Source organism: Neodiprion lecontei, chromosome 3 (genome assembly GCF_021901455.1).
Source record: "Neodiprion lecontei isolate iyNeoLeco1 chromosome 3, iyNeoLeco1.1, whole genome shotgun sequence".
NCBI classification, from domain to species: Eukaryota; Metazoa; Arthropoda; class Insecta; order Hymenoptera; family Diprionidae; genus Neodiprion; species Neodiprion lecontei.
Genome location: NC_060262.1, coordinates 1,441,585 through 1,451,154, shown reverse-complemented (window position 1 = coordinate 1,451,154; position 9,570 = coordinate 1,441,585). Strand labels below are relative to the sequence as shown.

The 9,570-nt window shown below is 41.2% G+C and overlaps 1 long non-coding RNA gene across 1 annotated transcript in view; it reads left to right on the top strand.

Moving 5' to 3' along the window:
* Positions 1-525: 525 nt before the first annotated feature.
* The window catches only part of LOC124293382, a 43,604-nt gene continuing 34,559 nt past the window's right edge, over positions 526-9,570 (top strand). Inside the window, exon 1 of the long non-coding RNA XR_006903323.1 lies at positions 526-934. This is a non-coding gene — a long non-coding RNA (uncharacterized LOC124293382). The remainder of the gene's footprint in view (positions 935-9,570) is intronic.

Genomic DNA, 9,570 nt, shown 5'->3' with positions numbered 1-9,570 from the left:
TTTCATTAGGGTCATTCGCGCAACGAATACCGTTCGTTTTTGTTTTGTTTTTTTTTTTTCTCTCCTTTTTCCTCCACCTCGCATAGCCGATCGGAAAATTTTCACCGGTTCAGCGTTATTTCGAAACTATGATCGATTATATCTCTGCGTACCGTACAATATAGGCGGTGAAATATCGGCTGATACGAACTTTAATTCTGATTCCAATTCACCCTGTAGAAACAGTGTTTCGTGTATTACGCGACGCGATTGTGTTCTTTACAGTCTGACCGATCCAAACGCGTGCGAAGGTGGCGAAAGACGAACGTGGACGACGGCGGGCGAGGAATCTGGAAAAGTAGCGAGTTTCGGAAGGGCGGCGTGCATGGACCACGGCCTCCGAGCCATCATCCCCTACCATTCCGGGATGACGAAGGGGTGGGGATGAGGGGGTCGCCGCAGGGGAACGAGGGGAAGTTAGGGGAGGGGGTGTTATATAAGGCTAGGACGTGGGGGGGAGACCTCAGTACGTTGGAGAGGAGCGTATTGTGACGTCGATTTGAGACATTTTCACCCTGACAACCGTCGCCAGTCGACGACGGTCGCTGGGCTGCGTTTCTTTTTTCATTTTCATTCGTTCGTTCGTTCGTTCGTTCGCTCCTTTGCTTGTACGCTTTCATTTCTGTTTCGTTCGTTATTACGAACGAATCGAAGAATCAACGACTCGATTCATACTAAACAACAACAACGGCAACGTAATTATACCGCTTGTACAAAGGATGGAATCTGGGGTTAAAAAACAAAAAAAAAAAAAAAAAAGAAAAAAAAAGGAAAATCATCAACGTGCAGTTTCTTTCGGCCCCCCTCCCACCCCCCCCTACCCTTGTGTGATCATCATGCTTGATCCAGTTCTGCTTGGTCATCATCCTCGTCGGTGTTCCAGGATGCGTAAAACGTGAGTCAGCTACTTAATTTGTATTTTCATACACGAGGGGCGGTTAATAATTCTTCTTTTTCCTTTGCACACTAGTTCCAAGTTTCATTTTTTGCGTCATTACATATTTCGTAACAGATTTTTTTTTTTTTTTTTGTTCTTACTCGCTCTCTGTCTCTCTCTCTCTCTCACTCTCTCTCTGTCTCTCGCGATCTCTCCGTTTTCTCCTTGATTCGGCAAATTTACCTCGCGATTAACTTTGGACTCTACACCCTGCGTAATATCTTCGTGCGAACAAAGGGGTGCAACGGCTCTCTCAGAAGCCAGACGGTTAGACGGGGGTTACTTCAAACCGACGTGTATAGACGATAATCCGCGCGCGAATATTCCTTTCTACCACATATATATATATATATCTATGTAGTATATATATCCTGAGCTGAGAGGGATTTCATTTCGAACACGACTTTGCATAGTAGAAAATCTTTATCGATCGCAGATGGTCCAGATTCACGTTTCGCGAGTTATATTCTTTTCGAAAATCGTTGCGATCCCAAGAAGACATTGTTTATCCTGCATTGTGGGAACGATTTTGTTTTTTTTTTTTTTTTTGTAACAGACATACACGGAAATTTCTTGCTTTTGTAAAAATTCGCGTCTTTAATATAAGCGTGGTATAGATAAATTTGTACGGTTATGACGAGCTTAAAAAGAGACCGAAATCACAGACAATAATTGTCGTAAAACATCGACAAATCGCGAAGCCTTTTACCTCGTTAGATAAAAATTTAAACAGTCGAAGGTGAATGGATGGAAGAAAAAAATTGGAAGAACGGTAGATGTCGCAAATTCGATTATCCGACAAATGTGATTTCGAACTCGACGAATTCAGAGAGCAGCGAAGAGAGAGAGAGAGGGAAGAGAATCGAAATTAAAACAGATATTTGGCAAGTTCGGAAAAAAGGCTTTTCGGTAGCCCGACCAGTTCCGAGTTTTCCGAGGGTCCAGAGCTGGTTTTGGTTCGCATATGGCATGCAGGGTCGGTCGCCCCGATATCGAACATGTGTTGTTAACCTGCCTATAGGTGGAAAGGATCGTTGAATGCCGGGAGGTATTGCAGGCCGATAAAATGACGATGAAATTCCTCGGCAACGTCGTGCATTTATTCATACACTGTTAAAAATTATCGTGAATATGGCCTGGTTGTAAATTTAAAAATTCGGTGCAGCAATTGAAAATTTACAATCAAATTTACAGCGAAGAAAAGATTTACTATTTTTTCTTTGCACGATAAAAGATCCGGAGGGGAGTTTAGAATTTCTCTCGGAGCTTTCGCTGCACGGCAAAATTGCTGGGTGAATTTTTTTTTTTTTTATTTTGCAACAGGTTAAAAAAATCGGGCCCTAAGAAAAATTATTATTCAAATCGACAGGTTTCTGTTCTACTTACGATTATAACGATTCTACGTATTATTTTTTTCTTGTACGTTTTATACGGAATTATTTTTAACATCGACAGGTGATACGTGTAAATGTTTGTTGAAAAATGTTTGAGAAGAATGAAAAACAGCGTGGAATATTAATGCAAAACGCGTACGGTTTATGGAAATGTTAATTAATTATCGCGTGATTCAGGAAATAACTTTTTTACAAAGCGACGAGAATTGTCTGGAACAATATGACACAAGATCTTTTTCCTTACGTTCGCAGAAATATGTTTCTTGTCAAATTGCCTCCGGCAATCTGAACCTCTGTGAGGCGTGGAGTCGGTATAAGCTAAACGAAGAGATCGCGTGTCACCGCGTTTAAACCGAAATGCGCGTGAAATTCGTGATTCGCCACGATCTGGGAATTAAATCTAATCCAACTCGCTTCCTCTTCCTCACTCTCTTGCTTTTTATCGTAAAGAAGATTGAACCACGAGTAAGAGGAAAAGTTTTTTTTTACAACACAAACAAACTCAAATCCGAATATTTAATTTTCACGAACTTTTACGCGTCGCTTGTACGTTGTGGGTATTTATTTTCTGTCTTATTTTTTTTGTTCCTGTTTTTCGGATTCGTCAATTTTAACCGACGGTATTTATCTCCGTTTCATCCCTAGCCTGAACTCTTCGGTACGTGGGCAGCCAATTATCGGTCGAATAATGCTTGCAGCGATAAATGAAAATTATAATGATTATCGCTGTGTATTAATTGAAATTCTGTAGATACATCGTAAGTAGATTGTACGTTAGGTGAAGCGTCGCGATCTTTGTGAGTAACGAAGGGACAAAAAAAAAAAAAAAAATAAAGGGCAAATAATAAATAAAAACCTCGAATCGATTGATCCGCAATCGTGAATTTAGAAAAACAAAAAGGTGCTAAAATTAATTTCAGATATGATTATCAACGCAAATTAATTGATTCAACTAGAAACTTTTATACGTTTATATATGACGTCGTGATATATAATATCAGATACAATAACGTGCAATTACACTCGTTCGCGTATAATAATAAATTCCGTATAGCTCGAGGCTCGCAATTATTCATTCGTGTGCACACATTGACGCCTGTACATGTACATGTATATATATATGTTTAGATATCAGTACGTATAAGTCATGGATTCATGTGCAGAAGAGATATATATATATATATATATATATACATCGGCATTTTTTTTTTTATTCGCAAAAGCGCGAAGTGGGATCCCTCCGCTTTCTCTCACCCTCTCTCTCTCTCTCGCTCGCTTTTTCTCGCTCTCCGTCTCCTCATCGGAGGACTAGAATATGCACAATGGATAGGAGCTGACAATGCCGTCGTTAGCGAGGCAGTCGACGGCCCGAGGCGTTTCGGCGGTGCAAAGGAGGCGTCGCGACGCGTCGCGTCGTCTGCATGCCCGGGTGGCGGAAAACGGTTCTTCGTATATAATATATATATATACCTAGATATAATACATAAAATGGCAAAACTAAACGGAGCTGGTATCCCAGGGGTTCGGGATTTTTCCGCCTGCCTGTATAATGATCCTACGAAACCCAAACCGGGGCACAGCTCGACCCCACGTGGGAGGGAAAAATCGGGTGAGGGATGACTGAGGAGGCGAGGCCGCCATCCACGGGGTTGGAAAAATAAACACTCTCTTTTACCAATTTATATACGACGACGGTTCGCGCCGAGCGTCGTCATCCTTCGGGGTAAATAATAAACCCGGTTTGCCGGAGACGAAGATTAAGAGGACGATAGCTATAGTCAGTCTTTACCGACCGAGTGAAATATCGCTTATTTTCACTCTCTTCACTTACGCTCGCAAGCGTCGCCGACGGAAAAAAAAACGTTACTCGTATAAGATGTGTTCAGCCCGCGGTGGCCAGCGAAGGGATTGAAATTTTCATTTTTTTTATTTTCATGCCAGGACAACGCAAGGGCATTTATTTCTGTAGTAAGTAGAAAATCAATTACGGCAATACATTTTCTGGCATTGCCGTTGCGTGAGACAAAACTTTTTTCTTTTTTTTTTTTAATATTCGTATTCGCGATTTTTGCATTAGCGATGCTCAAGTATCGAAGATATTTTAGGAACAGAGTGAATAAAAAATAAATAAAACGGAATCAGTTGCAAAAGCTGAGATATCGATGCTTCGTTTCAAATCGACCGACCAATTTTGTCCAACATTTTTAGGGTGCATCGTTTCACTGACCGGAACTCTCTCAGCCGTGTATTATAATTTGTCAATGAGACTTGCTAACCGAGGCTTCGAGTATCGTGAATTTTGAGAGGAGGAGGCAATATTGAATTTTTAAGAAATAAAACAGAGGTCTCGACGTTTGGTTTTGCTCGGGTAGATTCAGTCAGGATGACGCGAGGGATAAAGTACCGTATATCTGACAACTACGAGTTACGGATGGATGAATAAATGGATAAATGGAGAGAGACTTGATACAACCTGGCAGGAGATCATTTGTTACAATTTGGAAATAAGCTCTCTTATCTTACGTCTACTTGTATACCTGTATCTATACATATATATATATATGGTATATATCTGTATAAATAATGCGCTGCCGCCTTTCGGGGCCAATTTTTGTCCCTTGAGTTTCGAGACTGTTAATCAGAACTTACATCCGAGTAAAAAGATTCCCCCGTAATACGTGAGGGTTGAAGAAAATTTTAATAGATTGAAATTTAATGCACCTTGATTCCATTAACGACAAGAACATCGGTGTAGTATCATATATTCTCGTATCATTTTTTAAATCGGAAAAATTCGCAGCAATTGTACGATTCAGGGGGAATTTAGTGGTTGTAAAAATCGTTCGATTTATTATGGGTTAACCGCGAGGTGGTTGAAAAAAAAAAAAAAAAAAAAAATTGCCACGGGTTCGATTTAATTTGGCCTCATGCTTTCGAGGATTACCAAGGGTTTTTCGCTGAGGCAGCGAGGAAACTAAGACAAGGTAACAATCGGAGAGAGGGTGAGAATTTCCTCGGAGTTGGCTCAATCTAAGAATTCCCACTTTCTCTCCGTGCATCGATCTTATATCCCGCCCTTGTGAAGTTGCGACGTCTTTACCCCTCGATCACCTCAGCGCCACCCTTCGATCGGCATTGATACCGTTATTATAGGCTGCGCGTATAATAATCTCAACCTGATCATTCGCAGGCTTATGGTTTAGGCTGGTCCGCGTTGGGTTAGGTTAGGTTCGTTATATATAAACCCTCGTAACCTGCGATTGATTCAGACGCTCCGTTTTCACCCTCCGCGTTACTGTACGAGATCGTTTTTTTTTTTTTTTTTTTCTCCCACTCTAGTCGAAATATTTTCCTGTCAAATCTAACGAGACATTTATCGGATAAAGCAGCGTTCAACCTGCGGAAGTTGGGACATTTTTTTATCATCATTTGGATTTGATATCGGTATAATGAGAAATAATTTGGATTTCTTGTAGCGGTGTTTCGTCGAACCTTATAAACGAAATTTCTGTCAGTCAAATGCTTTGCAATGAAGTAATTGTGTTCGTATTGTTAATTTTTATAGCTTGTACGGTTGAAAAAAAAAAATATATCAAAATTCAACAGTTCTGGATCTCGATGAAAATTGTCGGTTTCAACCAATATCAAGTGTCTGGAATACGCTTTGAACCACAGCAAAAACTGTTGAATTTAGAGAACAGGGCGAAAAACACGTTTTCTTGATTCGAATTGACGCAGTTTCACTAACAACAAATAACCCGAATTGTTATTTTGATTACATATTATTTGCTGCAACAAATCAAATTCCTTTAAATCTACAAGAACAAAAATAAAATAGTACCAATTCATCAACCTGTATGTGTCTTTAAACTCATCGTCAACCGATATCAATTTTCTTCAATGTCATTGTGTGTTGCTGAATAACCAAAATTTAAAAAAATTGACAAAAATCGATTATTATTATTATTATCATTATTATCATTATTATTATTATAATATTTTTCCGAGCACAGTTCGTACCCAGGGGATTCGAGCCGTAAGAAAATGAATCAACTACTCGTCTCTTTAGCGGCGCAGGTGCATCGCTCAGCTCGATCGGCCGACAGTCTATGAAATCCTGCGGTGGCCCCCGAAGGCCTCGGGATTCGCGGTGCGGAATTCCCATCCGGGGATAAGCCGTAACGACGGGGTTGCGAAGATCGATGCCACGCAATCTCACACGTGCAGAGAAGTCGCGACGCGGATTCGACATGCGCGAAAATTATACACGACTACCTGCGCGTATTTATAACAGGCGATCGTAGTAACGATACGCGAAGGTTGTTGCGTACACTTAGTCGCAGCGATACCGATTGCGAGACGCCTAATTTTTTTTATACTTGTCGGTTAAGGTAAGTGTACCAGTTATTGACACGCTTATACACAACAATTATCGACCCTTTTATTTTCCAAAATTATAAATTGACGACGTGCATGGATTGTGAATTTCTCGATGACTAAGACAAATTCCTAGAGGGTTAGACACTCGGAATTTGTTTTTTGGTGATTTTAGCACCAAGGATCGTACAGATAGAACCGAAAAAGGTTAATGTTTTGGAGAGGGTTAATAACTTGTACACTTACCTTACGTTGGTAATGCAGATTCAGCCTGTAGCGCCACCGTCGGCCGACCGTCAAACAGACTCAATTTTCGTAATATAACGTAACCTATGATCGTCGAATTTCGTATTCTTAGGTCAAGGACGGTTTACAATGTCTTTGCAAAGTTGGAGGATAAGGAACTAAGAATATCGGTAACGCTTTCGCAGAATCCGTTTCAGTAGAGTCTCGCCAAATTTTAACTTCGAACCGACGTGTTTCTACAAGGTTGTACCGTACAGAGATCGTAGACGAGCCTAGAATTTTTAGAGAAACACGAAACGATTACGGAAGCGGTCAATTACCAGATTCGACGGTCACGGGTTACGTTGTGCTTACAATGATTGAGCCTGATTTCACGACCGGCCGGCGGTGGCGCTGTAAGCTGAATCTGCATTACCGACGGAACCGGATCGTCGAAAAAAATCAACCGTGACAGAATCACCGTCTCGGAGTGTACACGGATCATCAGGTACCGCCGAATACGCGTGTAGATATCCTGTTACGTATATAATATTTACGCACGTACGTGTTTGCCTCGTGTACAAACCCTGCAGCATTCTCGCCTGTTCAAACAGCGGGACTCGCGACCCTCTTTGCGGACGGTTGTTGTTGCTGAGAATGTCGGGCATGATCGCATCCCCGCGGTGCTTCGACGATACACACACGCAATCTCGGCGGCGACGAGCGAAACCCGGGGTTTCATTCCAGACACATTTCCGGTACTGCCAAACTCGCTTCGGTCTAATTCCCTCGGTCTCGTTACTGTTTACCGGGAGTTTTCCGTGAAACTCATCGCCAAATGCCGAAAGATTACACGGGCTTACAGAGGCTTGTGTTTTTTTTTATTGCCGTGTTTTGTCACACGTTGAAAATTGTTCAGTTTCTGTACACGGGTTCTTTGGCGACGAGGTTCACGGAAAACGCCCGAAGTAATTTACACGCCTCGTATGCACTGTCGATACGTCGTCGGCATGAGAGATTAAAAATGAATTCAAATTTCTTCTTTTCGAGAAGACCTCGGAAGTCGACAGAATTAAGGCCAATTTTCGAGCAATCGTTCGATTTCAAACGAAAGGTTTTAACTCAATTTCACGCGAACTTGCCATTTTGTCCGTCACCTCGGACGTATTCTTTTGTTGCATTTTTTTATGTCGTTTTATGTTGCCGGATTACACGATGTGACAAAAAATAAAGAGGAAGAAATAAAAAAAAACAAAAAAAAAATGAGGAGAAAAAGGGGATGACAAACGGGAGTCAGAAACGGTTTGGAGATAGCATACATATATGTATATTATATACGGGTACATTTATCACGAAGATTCTCCCACGCCAGGCATAAGCTTCGTCCCTAGCTCACTGGCGTAACTCCTCGGAAAAATTTGACTACCAGGCAGACATCATGTTTGTAGATATTTTGTCGTCATTATTTTCTTCAATTACGCGAATTTGTTTTTTTTTTTTTTTCAAATCTAATTCTATCGCTTCTACGTCATAAAAAAACATTATCATGATGTAAAAGTTCATGAAACGAAAATTTGCAACCCTTGAACAAGTTTTTTTTTTTTTTTTTCGAGTCAACGAAAGCGGTTTCGATCGTTTCGCAATTCTCGTATCACGGTTCATAAATTGCTATAACTACGGGACATTTTTAGACACAATTCTATGCAATAAAAATATTCTATTTTGACGCCACTGCGCCCTTTCCTGCACCCTGTATCTCGAAGCGTATGTAGCCATGAGAATTACCGCATACTCGTATCGCCTCCCTCCCTCTCATAAGCCGTGGTCTCATCCGACAGAGTGACGCGAGCGACGTCTTGACGCTCCGTCGATAAAGAAGCGAGCCACGTTTCTCGCGTCTCGCTCCGTTCCGTTCCGTTCCGTTTCGTTCGTTCCTTTTCAACAGCGCGGGCGTGGAGAACTTAAGCTCCCCGTAAGAAAGCTGCGGGCTTGGATCCTCGCACGCGACGTAAGGTGGCTGTGCCGATAGCTTCGAAACCTTTTCCCGGCGTTTCGCCTAAAAACCACAATCCTTGACGCGAATTTATTTCCGCTTCAAAACATTTCGCATATGTATAACGGTTACCGTTTATTCTCGATCGACTCTTCCTCGCTTATCTCTTCAACGGATTCCTCGAAACGATTCGATTTATCCTCACGTCGCTGCACGATGTTTTACTTCTTCGAAACGCTAGAGCGAGAGCCGAGAGTCGAGAGAATGAAAAATCCGATTTCCACGTAGGCTAAGATATTTATTTTTTTTATTTATTTTTATTCAATTTTTGAAATATTCATGCCATTCGATTCGTTTAAATACAACGAGAAATTTATCAAAAAAAAAAAAATAACAATAACGCACAACGATTGTCGAATGATTTTTTTGGATGAGAAAAAAATTTAGGTATGGTCTGTTCTCTGCGGTAATATAGGGACACCGTTATCACTGTTACCAACGAAACAAATGTGAAACATCGGCGCGAATGTGCGTGAATTAAACATAAATATACGGGATGCGATCACCGTCTGTGGGACAGACTCCAATCAAACTGTACAAATATT